The sequence below is a fragment of the Cupressus sempervirens genome, chromosome 1 (genome assembly GCF_028749045.1).
Source record: "Cupressus sempervirens isolate cs-2001-9-10 chromosome 1, ASM2874904v1, whole genome shotgun sequence".
In the NCBI taxonomy this organism is placed as follows: Eukaryota; Viridiplantae; Streptophyta; class Pinopsida; order Cupressales; family Cupressaceae; genus Cupressus; species Cupressus sempervirens.
The window spans coordinates 21,840,826-21,860,840 of NC_143118.1; the positions used below are offsets into that span (position 1 = coordinate 21,840,826).

General features: G+C 34.8%; 1 pseudogene; it reads right to left on the reverse strand.

The window, feature by feature from the left end:
* LOC149575966 (U3 snoRNP-associated protein-like EMB2271) overlaps nt 1–19,801 on the reverse strand; it is a 102,997-nt pseudogene extending 83,196 nt beyond the window's left edge.
* Nucleotides 19,802–20,015: the final 214 nt, after the last annotated feature.

Genomic DNA, 20,015 nt, shown 5'->3' on the forward strand with positions numbered 1-20,015 from the left:
AAACACATACAGTTGCGGTACCATTTCATTCGGTCAGTTTTGGAGGATGGACAGTTAAAGCTGGAGAAGATACATACCAATGAAAATCCAGCAGATATGTTGACAAATGTTGTAACAAGGGAGAAGCTGAACTCCTCTTCAGCTTTAGTTGGTCTTTTAGACTAAATGTGAATAAAAGAACAGCAGAGTCTAGGGTGGTTTGATCCAGTGCGAGCCCCATGCAGTAGTTGTATTGCTACAGGATCAGTCTCCAAGTGGGAGATTGTTGTTTAGTGTGGAGCCTGATCAATCCCCAAGTCGGAGATTGTTAGATTGTATAAAAAGGGCTTAGGGTTGGGTATTTTTTCATGTGTGGTGATACGAAATTGGTTCTTGCGGCGGTATTGAGCTGTAAGGGATTACGGATTGTAATCAGGTTGTAATCACTGGATTGTAATAAGATCGGACTTGCTGTTTGGTGGACGTAGCCCAGGGATTGGGTGAACCACATTAAATCTTGGTGCCTTGTGTTCATTTCTGTGTGTTCTATTATTTTCTGTTATTGGTTATATTTGCATGTAGTTTTTATTTATGTCCGTGGTTTATCCTAACACCATTCGATGTCTACTAGTTCACCATTACTAGTGACATATGATTCAGTGTGAAAAATCATTAATTTTTCAAATGTCTTGTCCATTACCTTCTTCACTGAATCATATACATCCTTTTGCTCATGCTCAAACTTTCCCGAGCTCTCAACTTTGAATTCCAATGTTTGGTTCCAATAAAGCAATGGTTCATGGCCTGTTTTAAGTATCCCATGGGTGATAACAACATTAGTTTTCATATCAATCACCTCTTGCAATAAGGCTAGTGTCTTGGTTAGGATCTTTGATGCTTTGTGCATCAAAGTTTGATTTCTTGTCACTACTTCTCTCAATTTTTCAGTGTCTAGCAACATATTTCCAAGGTTCTCAGTGAAGGGGGGCCTTGGGCTTTCAAGTCATCAATATAGACATGGTTAATTTGACCAAACTGCCTCTCCTTTTGTAGCTTAAGTAGAAAATTCTTATTATCCTATGTACTAGGGTCGAATGTGCTTGTAGAAGTGCTTCCAAGTGCAACTCTGACATAGTTCATCAATTCCTTATTTAAGGTTTTGAGTACCTCTTTTTCTAATCTCAATTCTTTGAGTTTGTCCTCAATCTTCTCATTAGTTGATTTCCAAATTTTGACCATAGAATTGGGCACTAGAATGCCTATTTTAACCATTTTGATATGAAAGCTATTAGTAGTTAGCTCATCAAACTTCCCCTCCTTTTGAGGTTCTACAATTTCCACTAGCATGAGACCAGTAGAGGAATATGTTGCCAATGTTGCTATAGTCTTTTTCTTATTTTCCTTCTTTGATATTGGTTGAGTTGAAGTTGCTTGCACAATGAGGTCCTTAGATGGAGAAGCCTCCTCACATCTTCTCTTTTTTCAATCAATAGTCACTTCCAACCAAGACTCTGTTGAAAGGATATTGAGTGTCGATTACAAAGTTATAGGATCAAATAGCGTCATCACAACTGGACGATTTATCTTGCTTTGGTCGACAACAGGGAAAGAAGTAGCCTTAGTAACAAAGAGGGCTAGAGTATCACCTTATTGAGATGCCTCCTACTATTGACCATCTAGAGGATTATTGTCACCATCGAGATTGATGACTAGCATAGTGGAAGAGGGCTTAGCTACTAATTTTTCCTTCTCCTTTCATTTTTCCTTGACTTTCTCTTTGTCCCCTTCCTTTCCTATGTTTGACAAAGATCCACCTCCACAGGTTGGTCTCCTCCTCCACTAACAGATTGTGTTAGTCTAGTTGATATTGATGTAGTAGTAGTTGTGGACGTAGCAAGAGTTGATTGGGCTACCCTAGAAGCTAATCCACTAGTAGAAATTGTAGTTCTAGTTCTTTTCTTTCTTGCTCTATTCCATTCCACCCACTTGTCCATCCTTTTAATGATTCCACACATCAAGACTTCCATTATGTCGACAATAGGACTTTTAGGTAGAGTTGATTCATAGGTTGAGGGATGTATGTAGGAGCCATAATCTACAAGATTAGTAACATCAATTGTCACTATAAAATTTAATTTTATCTATTATTAACCTATACTAGCACCTCTCTCTCGTTTTGAATTCATCATAACACCCAACCCAATAGTCTTTAATGTCCAGAACATGCCTATGATCGTTCAATCTCTAGAACATGCCTATGAGTGTACCCTAGCTTTAGGTGATCTTTTACAAAGTGCAATGGGTCATATTGGGGTCTTATTACCTCGTAATCAATAAATTTAATTATGCTCTCAAAGGCCTTGATTAGATTTCAAGCATAAAATTTAGAGGCACAAGAGTAAGGTCCTACTACTATTGGAAAAGAAAACCCAACTATCTTCTTCACATTGGAACACAAGGTGTTCACCTCTAGTATTTTCCTACATAACTCAAAAAGAACAACCTTGTCTTCAGGATACCTGGGGAGCCTCTTTGGGAAACCATCAAATGCACCAATCCCCAAGTAGGAAAAATATGGGAATTGGATGAAGCAACATTTGAACTGGCCTACTGCTAATATAGCCTCTGGTGAAAATCTTCACTTAGGGCACTCCTGCAATTCTTGACATAGCCTCATTGTAAAGGCACCATTAACCTTTACATATTCCTCAAAGCTCCTCTATAGTTGTAGGTGAGGGTATAATTCATACACCTTAGTGTTCTCATCATCGTCTTGAATACTGGGAATACAAGTCCAGAGATGATGTGTAGCTAAGGCATATATTAGATATGACAACATATAGAACTGCCTGAATGTCTTAGCCAAATTTAGCCAAGAGGCAAGCTCTTCACATATAATATACACCCAGTGAATTTGTAGTCCCTCAACATAAATGACATGGACTAAGTAGAAGTGATGCTCTATAAAATCTAAGATCTCCTCCCTTCCTTTTAATCTTAGCAATAATGCGAAGATGTCGATGATTTCTCTCTTTAAATTGGTTCCAAAAAAAGTCCTTGGCATCTTACTCCTTTTGGAGCAAGGTGTTTGAAACCAAGTTCTTTGCATGTCCTCTCTCCTCTATGTCTTTTTCTCATTGAACATCAATGCAGAGGAAGAAAAGATGATTTTGCAATACTCTTATTTTATTGGGATGCCAAATGTAGATTGCATCACTTCTTTGTTTATAGAAAGCAGAATGGACTGATTGGGTAGCAATATCTACTTTGTCTTCAAGTAGTATCTTTTAATACATTCCTTTACCAATTATGGCACTTGGATGACCATGGGGAACCTAATAGCCTCAACCAATCCGCTCTCTTTCAATTTATTGGTAATTGGATGGAGAGGCTGGGTATTGATCTTCTATGTAGGTTACCAAGGTCATAAAATTTGATGAAAGTGCTAGAAAGTAGATTAAAGAGATATTCAACAATTGTGTCGGCAAGAGTACAAGGAACACAACTTATGAAGAGTACATGGTCAAGTGGAAAGGTAGGCTAGTAGAAGATTCATCATGGTTAGCAAGGGAGGAGGTTAACCATCTTGTTTTTCCTCTGAACACCTGAGACGTGATGGGGTCACTTCTCAAACTACCCCAAGTGTCTAATCTTGAGCATCCTAGGTGTAAAAGAAATCTTGCATCACCCAAAATATTTCCTTTTTGTTTCTTGAATAAGGGTTATCTTAGTGCAGAGTTTTTTTTTCTAGAGGTAGTCACACAACCTCAGAATGTCCTACTTTTAGAGGTGGATGTTCATCTTGGATATATTAGCCTACCAATTGAGGCTAAGTGTCATATCATGAGTATTCATGGATTTATTGTAGATTTTTGGTGTGCAATTTTGGTATAAAAACTTTAGGCTCATTGTTGAAGACCTTAGAGGCCTCGGATGGGCTTTGAGATGGGGTCTAATGGAGTTTGCACAGGATGGGTCCTATAGACCAGTAGCTGAGGATTTCAAAAAGTGGTTATAATAGCCAATTGGATCAAAAATTCACAAGTTATGTCCTTCCAAAGTTGGGAAAAATTTCCAAAATAAGTGTCAAAGGTGTATCGGTCCAATTCTATATGTAATTTTAGAGTAAGTCGGTCTCAACGGTTAGGCTTTGATGTCTAGAAACTTCCTTGGTGGTGTAAAAATGTCTATTCAAGGAATGCCCATACATTGTTTAGGATAGCTCTAGGTGATAGTTTGCACCTATATGTTGCAAATTACAGTAAGGAAGGCATCCATGTGGGTTTGCATATTGTATTTTGAAATTATTTAATTTCTCATTTGCAGCGATAATAAGAAGCCCATATTTTGTTCTTGCAAATTGTTGTTATTTCTTTGTTTTTGTTATGTGTTTGTAGTATTAAGGGGAGCACTCTATATTAGGTTGCTCATTGGCTCCTACCCTATTTGTCACTACATCAAAGCCTTGCTCTATATTATGAGAGACAATTCTCTATCCCCAAAAGTCAAAGGCACTGAACACCCAAATCGGGATGATCTATCTAATGTCCAATTAGCAGATGGTGCTTCAATTATAATTAAGCGATGTGAGGACAATATAAGTAATATCATGGATAAATTAGATCTATTTTGTGCAACATTAGGTAGAAATATATCTTTACCTAAATTAGTTATGTTAGGTTGGGATAATCAACCTCCTAATTGGCACAATAGATTCACACTCACCTGGGTTGGTATTAATGTCTACTCTTGAAATTCTAAGCCATGTATTCTTTGATTATCATTTTTCCAAAGAGGTATGAAAGATTATTGGATTATATTTGCATCATTACTTTGATTTTTTTCATAACACTGTTGGAACTACAATTGAAACAATTTTTATGACCATTTATGTCAAAACTTACTGGTAAGACACTTTCTAACAATGCAGAGTGTCATATAATTTGGTTGATGAAGAGGATTTGAGGAGAGAGATAACAAGATGAGCTAGTAAGGTGGTTGAGTAACTATGAAGATGACAAAGTATGATGGAACTACAAAGGGCACTTGATTAGTCAATATTTGACAAGATAATGTGTTTTTTAATAATTGCATTAAGTTAAGAAGACAATTGAGTTGAAGTGTAGAAGAGATGTTTGATGAAAGTCAAGAAGTTGAGTAAAACATAAGTTTGACCAAGCAATAGGTTACTAGGTCAATGAAGAAGTTAAGCATTAACGATCAAAGATTAAGGAACTTATGTATTGGTTGAACAAAATAATATTAGTAGAGTGATGGAAGAAATCGAGCAAGATGAAGGAAAAATGAAGTAGTGATCGAGCATATAGTGATGGTTGAGAAAGCTGGTGTAAGCCAAATGTGATAGATTAGTAGTAACAGAGCTAAAGAACATAGTGATGACCGAGTATCACCATATGAATAGTTTGAGAAAGAATCAAGATTTGAGGCCAACATGTTGTGATTTGGAGCCTAATTAGATTAGAGGTTTATTCAACACAATTTCCCCCCAAATTATTTCCATAGGGGTCTTGGGGCAACACCCTAGGTGTACTCCCTAGGGTTAGGGATTTCATAATATATGATGATATTGTAGCTTCTTACAATGGTATTGAGTTGTATGAGATTACATATTGTAATAATTGGATAATAATAATAGTGGACTTCTTGTTGGTGGATGTAGCCAAGGGATTGGGTGAACCATGGTAAATTTTTGTGTCTCGTGTTCTCTTCTATTTGTTTTATTATTTTTTGATATTGTTATATTTGCATGTAATTATTATTTTAGTTTGTGGTTAATCCTAACATTACACAATTTGATTTATGGAATAGTCAAAGCATGTTGAAGATGAGGATTGATGAGCTGACATATTTAATACATGATTAAGCTTGATGAATAATCTAAGATGAGGATTCAATGAGATATTTCAAGGAAAGAAGAAGAAAGAGAAATGATGAACAAATTTAGTGAATCTAATCAAACCCTAAGTTCTACGATAATGTTTAAGTGGCAAAGATTAAACCTATCTATTTAAAGAGACATAAGAGATGACAGGTTGGCTGGCGAACTGGAAAGAATTTGTGAAAGAACAAGATTTGCAGATAAAAATGAGAAGTTGGTTAGAGTGAGATTGCTTAAGGTGTTGCTAAGAAAATCAGAGATGGAGAATATGATGAAGACTAATCAATGAACTAGGAATTAGCTTAATGGAGATCTGAACATATAAAGTGAGTTGTAATTTTTTAGATCAACCTAGCTTTTTTTTTTTGATAGGTAATATTATGATTTTGTATTAATATTAAAAAGAGGAATTACAATATTTCCATATGAAAAGTTTGGCCAAAGACCTTACTAACATTTATCTACCCATCCCTAGGACCATACATGTTTGTACAAAAAAATAGAGCATTAACACCCTGCCACAAGTACTAACCACCCAAACCCACTTAGCCACCCAAAAAGAAAACATGCAGGTTCCCAAAGGGCTGACACCTACCACCTCCACTAGCTTCCTCTGTCTAGTCCTTGAACCAATTAGCCACCTCCTCCCATGTGAAGGTTGGAGTTGATTGATTATCTAGTAGAGATATTGACCTTGGCTTCCCATGTGGAATTTGGTGACGATTCCTATTGCTTTCTCCTGCCTCTTGTATCAATGAAACATCCACACACATGCCCTTTACCCTGGATTATCCCCCTTCTTTTTTATTCTTCCTCACAAGTTGATGTTGTAGGGGCTACCCTAGAGCTAACACACTCTTCTGCAATGTTGCCTTCTTGAATCCATGCTTATCCTCAACCGACACCCAAATCCTCCCCTATAGGAAGTCCACTATCTTCCTCCATCCTCGCTCTACCTTGGGGATGTGTGAACCTTTTGGACTTGTTGAAGACCAAAATATCGGGGGTTGTAAAGAAGATTCCCCACCTCCAATCAATCTCCATGACTCTTCTCCTATCTCTAAGCCCACACCCAAAACAACGTGTTCCACTATCTCTTCCAACCCCAATAGCTAGTATGGGTTGACACAAGCTACCACAACCCAATATACTTCCTCATTCAATTCGCCCACCATCAATGCTAGTGCCACAAAAGTGAGGCCACGTCCAAATTTGATTGCTGCTTCCAGTAATCATCTAGGTACTCCACATCAAACATCTATTGTATGCCCTCCAAGAAATCTAGATCATCGAACATGAAAATGTTCTTCAAACATCGGACTGTAATCTTTCCTTCATAAGTTTGCATTTGGTTCTCTGACCTCATGCAAAATTTGCCTCCATTTTTGTCTCCCTTGTTTAAAACTCTACGTATTACCCTACCTTTCCTCCTTATATTAATTTGCTTCAAATACTCTTGAAGCAAGCATATGTCTAGGTGCCAAAAAATGATATCACAAGTTGACATGCACTAGAGATTATGATCTCTATATACCATAAATTGATGAATGCCATCAAGGGATGGAGTCATGATGAAAGTTACATTCCCTAAATAATCAACAAGGATACTTTATTTTTTTATTTTGGCCTATTAATAATTCCTCTCTTCAATATAAAATGAGAAGCTAAAGGTCTTCAAATATTTCATCCTAAATCCCCAAAGATGCATTCGTGCCCATATTGGCCAACTTTTCTGCCACCCTATTTTCTTCTCGGTAAGTGTGAGAAACCTTAAAATCTTCAAAATCCATTAACAGTCCTCTAATTTGCTGAATGTATTTATCGAGTTGCAATGCTTCCAACTTACCTTTCTTTATTCCATTAATGATTATCTTCGAGTCCCCTTCAAGATGGACTCTTTGAATGCCCAAGTTTGCTCCTAAAACTAGAGCCTCTTTTGTCACACAATATTTTGCCACATTATTTGTGCCATAGCTCAATCATTTGGCCATGAAGGCAAGAGTGTTGTCCTTATGATCTCTTGCTATACAACCATACCCCAAGACCCCCGACTTTCCCCTGGCAGCCCCATCAAAGTTTATTTTAACCCATCCATCCTTTGGTGGTGTCCAACATACCTTTTCCCTATTCAAATTAGGATTAGCCCTACCAGTCCCATTAATGGGCTAGATCAACCTAGCTATAACTTTCTAACCATTTTGGTAGTAAAATCATTCAATCAAGGTTGACCTAATAGTCATATTGTAAAACCTTTAATCAAGGTGAAATTTTGATGGGATGTTTTTTAAGACCTCTAACAAGGCCACTCCTAACAAGGTGATTAAATCCTTTAACAAGGTCACACCTAACAATGTGTTTTGTAACCTATAACAAGATTAACTCTTAATCGAGCTCACTTCAGAAGAGTGAAAAATTGGCAACATATTACTTGGTCATTTTTCAAAAATTGGGTTTCCACATTAAATCCTAGTGTCATACTTGTGTGAATGTTGTTTTCATGTGTTAGTTTGTTTACTACTATATGTTTTTGCAATTTAGCTAACACTAAAATAGAGAGTAGGGTGTTGATATGAATAAGTTGAATTATTGATAATTTGCTAAATTGAATCAGTGGATGTATGAGCTTGATTAAGTTGTTAAAAGTTGTATTGGCACATCTGGACCTAAGGATAACTGATTCACCCCTCCCCACTCTTAGTTATTATAATCACTTTAATAATCCTTTCAACTAGTATTCTAGGCTTCAAACAATGTAGAAATTTCGTTTAGTCTATACTTATTATTGAAATATTTTTGGTCACTTGGAAGTTATGCAATGAAGACATTTTTAGTGGTAAATCTGGATTGCTTACCAAGCCTAAAAAAATACTCATCTATCACAATATTGCTTTATAGGTCACCCTTATCATGAAGGTGGATTAGAATAAATTTGTAAATTTTCTCATTGATGGTATTGTTCAAGTTTTAACAAAAGAGGTTGCTCATGGGTAGACATATATTCAGAAATAAGAAGAACATGCATAAACCTTTCAACAATCCCTTTATCATCTTATGAGATAGTTAAATGATATGTTAGATATAGAAAGAGACAAAGTCATACCAGTTTGTGCTAATCCACTAGTTTTCATTCTGCCTCACTCCAAAACAACAACAAAAAAAAATGTCAACACACCCATATGGTATTCATATATAGAATGATAGGATCCTAATATGTATGGAATTCCCTAGGATGTGGACAACATGGGTACACATGAGGAATAATGAGTTACGATCAAATATATACATGTTTTTTTGTACTTTGATATGTGATACTATTATTTTCATGGTAGATTGCTAAGGAATTGTGATTATGGTCTCCATCTCATGAGCATAAATTTATTTATGTTAAACCATATGTAGGATACTCTATATTTGAAGTGTGATTGCCATTGTATCTAAAGATCAACTTATCAATGCCCAATACAACCACTAGACCTATTAAATCCACAACAATCAGTTAGTCCCTTGTTAGAAATCTTGAGGAGACCATTGACCATTTTTCTAACAATCTCCCCCTCAACATTACCTGAGGGGATTCAACCCTATGACCAAGCTCTGATGCGATTTGTTACAAGTGTGGTTTCCATTGCACCAAAAGATCAACCTATTAATACTTGATACAACCACTAAACATATAGAATCCATAAGAGGTAGTTAACCCACTGTCATGAATCCTAAAGAGAGGCTTGACCATTTTGCCAAAAACTATATATTGTTGACTTCATTATAACAAATAGGAAAAAAATCAAATGATTGAAAAAATATATGATAAATTAAATTAAATATTTTTAAAAAATAATTAAGTCGTGATTGAATTATACTATTAATGTTTAAAAAATGAATCATATTCTTCTAAATATAATAATGGCAATAGATGTCAAGCATCCATGAAATAAAGTTTATTATTGATGAGAGAAGAGTATATGATTTATTTAATTCAATCTTCGAATGGAAAATTCCACCACCTTATATACCTGTAAACACCCATGTCAAATTGTGTCACAAAGAATTTTAAGGTGTAGGTGATGAAGGACACTGCCCTTGACAACTCAAACACAAAACAAAATAAAATAAATAAATAAGAAAATGCAACAAAGGAATAGTTGTTTCTATTATCCAAAAGAAATAATTACATTGTTATGAAAATGACATGGTACAACTACATGGGCATTCCTATTATAATAATTTGCAAGTTGGAGTCAAAACTTGTATTGGTAGAACTCTCTTTTGTGATCCTTGTTCAACTTAATTTCAATGCATAATTGTCTTAGATTGTTCTAGAAGGTGAAATCCCCCATTTTTGGGCATCAAAACCCCAATTGACAATTTATTTACTTAGAAAAATATTTTACTAGATTTCTAGTAGATTAACTTTAGGATAGACAACTTTGAAACCAATTGTTGAATCATTAATCATCATATATTGGTCAACTTTTGATATGAACTCAAGCTTCTAAGGTCCTCAAAATTTTATTTAAGATTTTATTAGAGACATTTCATAGAAAATTCCAATATCTCTTAAATGCCCCATAATATTAGGGGAATTCTTTCAATATTTTAGAAAAATATGTGTAAGATGTTCAAAATTAACCATGTACTAAACAAATAGTAACCATGCCAACATACCCTTTGTTTAAATATTAACTAATATTTTTGGGTGATGCAAGATTGAACTTACAACCTAGATACTCCTACATCATGAATGATAACTATTTTCCAAAAAGTGGTTATAAGATCAAACTAGCTCTGAAAGTTATGCTACTTAAGATAAAAAAGTAAAATCCCTTCAAATACATTAGTGAGAGTCTAGAAACCCATTTGAGGGCATATTTTTAAATATTCCAAGGTAGGAAAAAATAATATAAAGGTGGTCAACCATAAAAGCGGGTTTACAATTTTTAGAACCTTCTAAGGTTGCTAAACTTCTGAATATAAAGAAGACAAACAGGGGTTACCGAGGGTGGTTTTGATGACATATATAAGCATGCTTTCAACATGTAAGTTTTTAAACTGCAAATTAGTCATGTGGAAGAATTGTTTTACTTTCTTGTCGGTTTTTGTTACTAAAAATTTCTTTTTAAGGTTTGAAATTGTGTTGAACTCAAACTTGAACCATGGGTTTCAAGTTCAAGTTCAAGTTCTAAGGTTCAAAGTTTGAAGGCTCAACATATACAATTCAAGGATGCAGATTTAGAAGTTCAATATTTGAGAAAGATGAAACAAGTTGAGGTTCAAAATCTAGATTCATTAGAGGTACACCATTAAAAGTTCAAGGTTCAAAGTATAAAGCCAAGTTCAGAGGTTTAGATGCATGGTTGAGAATTGCAAGTATTTCAACAACTCGAAGTTGCACAGGGCTGAAGTTTAACATACAAAGTTCCAAATCTAAGTGCAGTCCTAGAACTCAAAAGTTTATAAATCCATGACTTAGTCAAGATCAAATATTTAGTTCGTATTCAAGGGATCAAATGGTTTTTACTCACAAAATTAGTAGGTGACATACTCATTATCGGGTAAGAAGGTATTATCATTGTTGTTTATGGGGAAGTGTCACATTCCTATCATATCCATAAACAAGAAGCTACAAAACATGATTAAATGGAGATATTCATGTTCATGGATTAATCTATATGAATTTATATTCACCTACATAATACACATAATCAATTGAGCAAAACTTGTGGGGAGTTGTAATGGAGATATTCACCTTCATGAATTAATCTATCTCAATTGATATTCTCCTACATAATACGCACATGATCAATTGAGTAGAACTCATGGGGAGTTCTATGGAAATGGTTGAACGACTTAAATATCACACACTAAATGGTCAAACGGCTTAGACATCACACACTAAGCTTCATTCCTACAATAAAAGTGTTAAATAATCAAAGTTGACTTATTTTTCCCAAGCTTGTTTTTTTTCTTAGTTTGTGATGTTTAAGAGTGGCCGAAAATGGTATCACACCTTCACCCAATAGTATATAATGTAGCTAAGAAGCTGTGGACAGAAATAAAGGATATAAACCATTCGAGATTCATCTACACAAGGTAGAAATTGGAGATAATTGCTTCTCTCAAAAGCTTGGGGTGGCCTCATAAAAGATGGTGCAGACCAATACATATGGCTCGAGTCAGATTGATGATCATCATCTACAAATATATATAAGTAAAACTATTTGTGCCCTATCTTGTCAGCCGACAAGTCTATAGGAGGATCGACATTTAGTCTTAATTCGATAGACACATGAACGCCCATGCATTGAGGGTGCCAAAGTTGTCAATGCCCAAGTGTGCAATGTTGTAATTGCATATCTTCAATCTCAAATCGTACCCAATAACCTTCTTCATATTTATCAGGAAATGGGTTCAAACTGCAATCAAATTGCAACTGCGAAGATGCTTGGCAACATTGATGATGGTGTTACATTGGCCATTTAATATATCATTATGAAGATGTGGGCTTTATAGCCATGAATATATAAGCAATAGACTACCATCGTGGATGGGAATTTGGCAAAACACGGACAATACATGTGAACTGTTTGATAGAATGTGAGCAGCATTATACATCAAGTGTTCTTGTTTAACAAATGTCCAACCCAATATGTGGAAGCATAGATAATAGTGGATTTTTTCAACCTTATATATTTTTTTGTTAGAGAATGCCAGTCCAAGCTTCGTGTTCCCATTTACAACTCAAAGATATGATCAAATGTGAAGATGGTACATATGGTTTCCTATCTAGTTCATTGATTAAAGGAGGCAGGCATGGCTATAACATATATGAGTTCGCTTTCATGTAAAAAATCATCGAGCGCCATAAGAGATAATTCATGATTTTGATAGCAATTAGATAATATGCCCAATTGCCAAGCTAGTGAGTGACTGAAAGAGTGGACAATAAACATAATCAGGTTACATGTTTGAAACTCCACTTTCCAAGCCGCGTGGTGATCGTTAATCAAATTATACTTCTAGAGATACAAGGACAGCATGTAATCTATTTTTCAAAGTGTCTCCAGAAGAGAGCCCAAGTATAATTGATAAAGGTTGATGTATGCAATCGATGTGCTTGATGTTTGTTATCACATCAGGTTAGTGATGCTAGGTGTTGGTAAATAGATTTTCCTAGCACAGATGGAATGATATATGTGTTTTTCAGAGGAAATAATAAGTTAACTCACCAATTGTTAGAGTTCATACAAAACAATATGGAACTCTCTGCTTATATGTAAGTATTTCAATATTATTAAGCACAACTACCTTTTTGAAAGATATTCACTAGTTTCTCATTACAAGAGAATGACTTTCATAAGTATTTTTACCATAAAATACTAAAAAGGTTATAACACTCACTTCATCAATATAAAAAGAATGTATAGTTTGAAAAACCATTCAAATTTAATAACAATAATCATCCACATGATTATCTATTATTATGAAATCCAACTATAACTTTCACTTTCTTCCCTCAGTTTCTTCTTACCTCAAAATAAGCCTCTATTCATAATAAGCCAAGAGGGACTCTACATGTAATCTATTTCCATATGAAAATGAATCACACATTGAATGGACAATAGTTTCTATTTGAAAAGCTCCAATCATAAAACTAACAAAATTTTATATAATCCTTATGTCAAAGTTCTTACTTTGAATTCAAAAGCATAGATACTAATTAAAATGAGTTCCGCTTTGTATCTACTAAGAGAACATTTTCAAGTAGCTAGTTATTACATATATAATCTTCTCAGGCCTAAATAAACCATAATCCAAAATTACCCCACCAGGAGTTAATAGTTTTTAGTTACTTAACTACGCAAACTACTAAATCATAATAAAGTAAAGAAACTAAAACATGGCATTCATTGCCAACTAGATAGCTTCAAGTGTCATCATGTCCTAGGATTTCTCTACGGAAGCAACAACAAGTCTGGCTGATTTCTAGTTTAATTGTTTTTAGTTACTTAACTATGAAAGCTACTAAATCATAATAAAGTAAAGAAACAAAAAACATGGCAATCATTACCAACTAGATAGCTCTAGGTGTCATCATGTGCTAGGATTTCTCCACAGAAGCAACATGAAGTTTCGCTGATTTCTAGTTCTTATATGTAGAAGTGAAGGTAGAGATAATTGACTGATGAGGTAGACCAAGATATGTGATCCTTTGCTTCCACATCTCATTTTCTTTATAAATTTTTCCAACCTTTGCTTCATGCATTTTTAGGTATTTATGATTAATTATTAGCATAGCTTCTATGTGGGCTATTTTGGAGAAATCTTACTTTGTTGGTATTTTCTTTTCTTTCACCTCCATGAATTTCTTTTGCAAGTCTTTGATAATCTCTTCACTGGGAGAGATTGAATCTTTGCCTTCCTTAGCCTATTTCTTGTGAAACCATTTAAGGTCACCTTGGATAATTTCATCTATGTCTTCGAGCCTATTGAGAAACTCTTTGATTTTAGAAATCCCTTGTGTGATAGCTTCATTCCTCCATTCAATGCAATCTTTGATCACATAAAAGGTTTTGTCATCCTATCCTGTCACCACCTACTTTGCGAGGAATTTCTACAAACCATACTCTGGCACCTCATTCATCCATGAAACTTTTTTAACCCAGTTAGCCTTTTCTTTCTCATGAGCATCAACATTTGATTCTATTTTCCTGGTCATATTGGTGGTTTCCTTTCATGCTTCATTCTAAAGATTTATCTGCTTAACTATCCCATCTTAGACAAACTAGATCCACTCTTTAAATGTTTTGGCAACTACCTTGCTCCTTTGTAAATTATCCATAAACTGTTGATTAACCAGAGACTTAACATCAATGATAGCATACATCTCATTAAGTGGCTTTGGTTTCGGGTGTAAGATAACATTGATATATTAGGCCATACTTTTCATTGTTTCTTTCATATCTTGATTATCTTTAGCATCTTTCCAGACCTAGTCAGGAATTTTCTTATTAGAGACTTCAAAGATTTTCATATCCACTACCTTGCTTCCTTTTCTATGGTCCACCTTCGATACTTGGTAATCATGAGCAGTCATTTCACCCTCATCCTTATCTTGAGATGGCTTGGCAATTTTTGCCAACCAGCACCCTGTGTCTTTATCAAAATCAACCTTGGATTCAGTTTTCACTTTCTTGGTTTTGAATGACTTGCCCAGACATTTACTTGCTAGGTCATCAATGGGTAGAGACAATAGTACTATACTTCATTTCTTGGCTACTGAAGTCTCTAGCCATTTAGGTGCTATGGGGTTCTTTTATGGTGTTGTGAAGGTGTTGGTAAGGGCAAGAGCATCCATGGGGATGCTACCATCTTTAGTTGAGATTTGATGACTTTCTACCATGAATGGGATGTTGTTACTAAGGATTTTCTTTGTTTCAGGCTCAGCTTTAGGGCAATCCAAATCTATTAGCACTTCTCAACCTCCTTTAGGGTTGTGTCCTCTTTGCTTCTTCCTTGTACTCAACAAAGGTACTATTTTAATAGCTTTTGCTTTAGGTTAAACTTGAACCTTGGGTATGGTTGGTTCAACTTCAAGTTCCTACTTACCTGCAATAGAATCATTTACACCATAGTGAGAGGAGATAATTAATCTTTAGGAGACTTCTTTTCTTTAGATTCTGAATGTTTCTTTGATGACTTAATGATAATTTCTTAATCTTTCTTTTTCTTAAGCCAATACTTTGTCCTTTTAAACACATCTATAGTTTGAGAATGTAGATCATCCTCCTCTCTCTTGCTTTAGTCTAATTTAGGGACCAGGAAACATTCAATTTGTTCAATGTACCAAGGATCTATCACTTCTTATTTTTCATCTTCTTCTACCCCACCGATGTCTAGGCTGAACTTGAAGGTTCTCACTTGATCTAAGGTCATCCTTGACCACAACCTTTTTTTGACTTCAAATTCATTAGAGAAGTTGGCCCAATAATCTTCAATTTGACACACAGTCTCACATTTGAATGACCTCAACTTGCAATCGCACTCCATTCAGTGATGACTTGTACTTTAACACGTGTCTTTACGACTGTCAGTGTCATCATTCTTTCAACATCAGAACATGACAATGTGTACATTTTTTCCAAAACTCTGCTCTTAAATTATTTTTGAATTAATACTTGCAGGAAAAATGAGGCAACAATCTTTTATAAAAAAAAATTTTGAAGTTGAACTTGAAGTTGAAAATCTCAAGTTCAAGTTCAACTTTAACTTGTCAGATTAATGGACTATGTGTCGAAGACTAGGAGCAAAGAATTTTTTAACTTTTAAAAACTCCTATACAACTTGACTTGAACCTGAACTTGAATTAAAAATGAAGTAATGGTTCAAGTTCAAGTTCAACTTTGGAGGAATGCAAAACCAAAATGTGTGAAATAAGAAGGATTATTAAGAGTGTAAAACTAGGTAACTCCACATTTGGATCATGTTCATTGCCAAGTACCACACACCATCAATAGTGGATCTTATTGAATTGCCCCAAAAGGAGAAATACCATTTGGATCTGGTCATAATCTTGTTGGAAATGTAAGAGATTAACTAAGAGGGCAGGGGTAAATCAGTTGCCACAAAAATAAATTTGTGTCCCTTAGATGTCAATACAAACTATCATTGATCATGAAATATTGACTAACTTAGTTAACATTAGAATTTTACTGTCACTTGGTTAACAAAGAAATCTTAAGATTATTAATTAGTTTTAATCTCTAGTAACTTAGTTGCAAAAACATAAAGCATAAGAAAATAACATGAACATAGATGACACCAAGATTTAACATGGAAACCGAATTTGGGAAAAACCACCTTGCAACTAGTCACAATAATCTTCACTCTTCAGGAGTGAGCACTGTTAGGAGCCAACCTATTAAAGGTTACAAAACATACTGTTAAGTATGACGCCTTTAGATTATTTAGATTACCCTATTAGGAGTGGCCTGGTTAGAGGTCTTCAAAAACTTCAATCATGAAATGTCACCTTGTTAGAGGATTTACAAATGACTATTAAGTCAACTCTGTTAAGATATTTCTTTACTGTTACAATGGTTAGAAAGCAACAATAATTTGACCTAATTTGTGAAGCAACTTCCTTTGCAGATTTAGATCTCTATTCTGGCTTGACCTCTAGATCCTTCATGATTAGATGTTTCTTTGCAACTTATCTTTCATACTATCTTGCTCTGCCTTTTTTCCTTTGCTCACATATCCATCATTTTCTTATTCTGCTTGTTACATTTTGTCCTCTCAACTTAACCTTTCTTAGATATCACAAGCTAGGAAAGGCCATCTTGAATACCCTTTCAAAACATCACTAAAAATCCACATAGTCAGCCTCCATTAATAAAATATTTGACAATTTCATTCAGATGCCACTTGGCCAACAGTAGGACTAAACACTTGGTTGACACTGTGACTTCTCATTGCCCAACCACTCAGTCAATACTGCAAGCAGGAATCCTTTTATTAACCAACTGCTTGGTTAATGCTGGAAACTCTTGATCACCCAACTGCTCAATTAATACTAAGATATACAAGGTTAACATTGCAAAATCTACATTTCTCGGTTAATACAAACATTTATGTAAACATCAATGACAATACACAATTGAATGATTATTTTCAACAAATCTATGATTTGTAATGACATCTACAAAATCTCTTACAGTTGCATGCTCAAAGTATTGGAGGTGATAGATGAATGTTTAACAAAATGTTGATGTATTCATAGCTCATATGCCAAGTCGACATAGTGGGCACTTGAGATGTGTTGATTACCGATCACAATATCCATAATTAGAGCATAGTGGAAATTATCAAAGTGAATTATAGTGAAGAACATGACATAGAAGATATTGACACCAATGCATCTAGAGCCTTCCAATTTCAGGTTTCAAATCACGGTAGACATGAGAAAGACATGGTACTCAGAGTGTCTCATGAAGATGAATAAAGCGAATGTCTAATGAAGGGAATTGTTATAAAATGCCACTTATAATATTTATATTTAAGTAGAAACATTATAAAGATCCATTAAAAAATTCAATAAGATTTTAAAAAATAAGAAGCTTTAGAAATTTTTAAAGCAATGTGTTAGGTTACCAAGAATCACTTTTGACAACTAAATAGTCATTGGGAGGCAGATGTGAGAAAAACTAGTTATTTACAATTTCTCATCACTGGAGGGGTTCTTCTTTTTCAATTTTGGGAGTTTTGTAGCTGCAGGAGGATGAGGGGAAGAATAGTATCTTGATTGTAACAAGGGAATATACGAGATTTTATTTTATGTTTTCTACATTCTTGATTGCAAAGGGAAGACACATAATAGTCTTGTGGTTGTTTTGTTATATCTAGAAATAGGAATGAATTCATATCATAGGTCATGTGAGTTGTATATTTATTTTTCTTGATTGGGAGTTATCATGAGGTTCTCTTCTTCACATTTCTAGATATAATCTTCCATTTTGTATCAAACATGTGCTGTACTTAATCTTGTGGTTCATGTAATCATATTTTGCTGAATAATATGTTCAACTCCACTTATTTCCTCTGTAAAGTAGAAGTTTGAGTAGGTAATCTTATGGTTATTTGTTCACCCTCTTGTTTTTAGTTTGTAAATTAAATAATAGCACTCATTCCATGGTTATGGGTGAGTGTTTACATGCCTTAGTGCCTTCACATTAAAGGTATATCTAGATATTTAATTCATTTAATATCTTCTAAGAGGGAGTTGTATCTCTCAATTTAGAGGAAGCTTATCAATGCAATGATAATCTATCTAGCTGTTGGTAGAATTTGTGTCTTCATTTGGGCATTTTGATTCATTATTTGCATTTATTTTTTGAAAGACAAAATTGTTTACCAACAACACATATGGTGGATCTACCTTACAAATTATTTTAATAAAAATGCCCATGTAGATGTAGCATGTTATTTGATGAATAGTCTAATGCCATTTTATTGAAGATAATAGAAAGTGTTTTTGTTTTTGTAGTTGTTAGTGTCTTGAAAATTTGTACTAATTTCTCAATTGTGTTGTACGTGTTTGGGTTAGTAAGGGGAGTGCTTTGCAATGAAAAAAGTCTTAAACATTGCTAAAATGGCTAGGATTTGAACTTATTATTTCATTCTTTAACTTAGATTTTCTTATTTTATCTAGCTTTGCAAATAGTCCCACCATGGTTGTCCAAACATCATGAGGAGGTGTGCTATATGTAACATGATATCTCAAATTAAGAGAGATAGACAATTAGAGAGTGCCAATAGCTTTATCCCTTCAATAATTTTTTTAAATACTTTATACATCACTTGTAGGTTTTGGATCCTAGTTGAAAGTGATTTTAAGCAATCTTAAAAGTAACAAAAAATCCTAAATAGTAGTTTTTCATTCATGATAATTAAATGGAGTTAGGGGTACAATATTGACAAATCCATAATATTATCAAAGAGTACAACAGAATTGGAGGTGACCCCTTCAAATTGTTGATGCAAAATACAAAATTGATATCTAAGCATATTAGTGTCAGAATAGTCCCAGCAAGGATAAAATGTATTAAAAGTGTTATGTCCACTTACAATGTTAGCTCCAGGTAGTTTGGGTGCCCATTGCAGTACGGGATCAGCAACTAATGGATGAGCGAGCACGAGCAGATGAGTTGCGTCGAGAGCGGGATGGTGCGAGGCGAGAGGCAGAGCATCATGGTGCCTGAGCTGCATACTATTATGCTGCCTATAGGAGTGTGGTACCACCAGGACAGGGTCTTCCTGATTATTCAGAGCAAGCGGGCAGATTAAAGGGTGCAGTGTAGGCACCAGATAGGAGACAGGTTCCTCCACCAGGGCCAGCACCAGCTGTAGAGGGTGGCAGTCAGACATGACATTGTGTTTTGATTTGTACCTTATGTATTTTTGAGACATATATCCAGATTTTGGATCTCACATTTGTATATGTACCATGACACATTTGATATATATATGAGATATTGGGTTTATCGATATTCTTTTGTACTTGTCTCAAAATGTATGTTTCAGCTTTCATGTGATGTTTTAGTTTTTGTTTTCAGCTCATGTATGTGTATATGCTTATGTG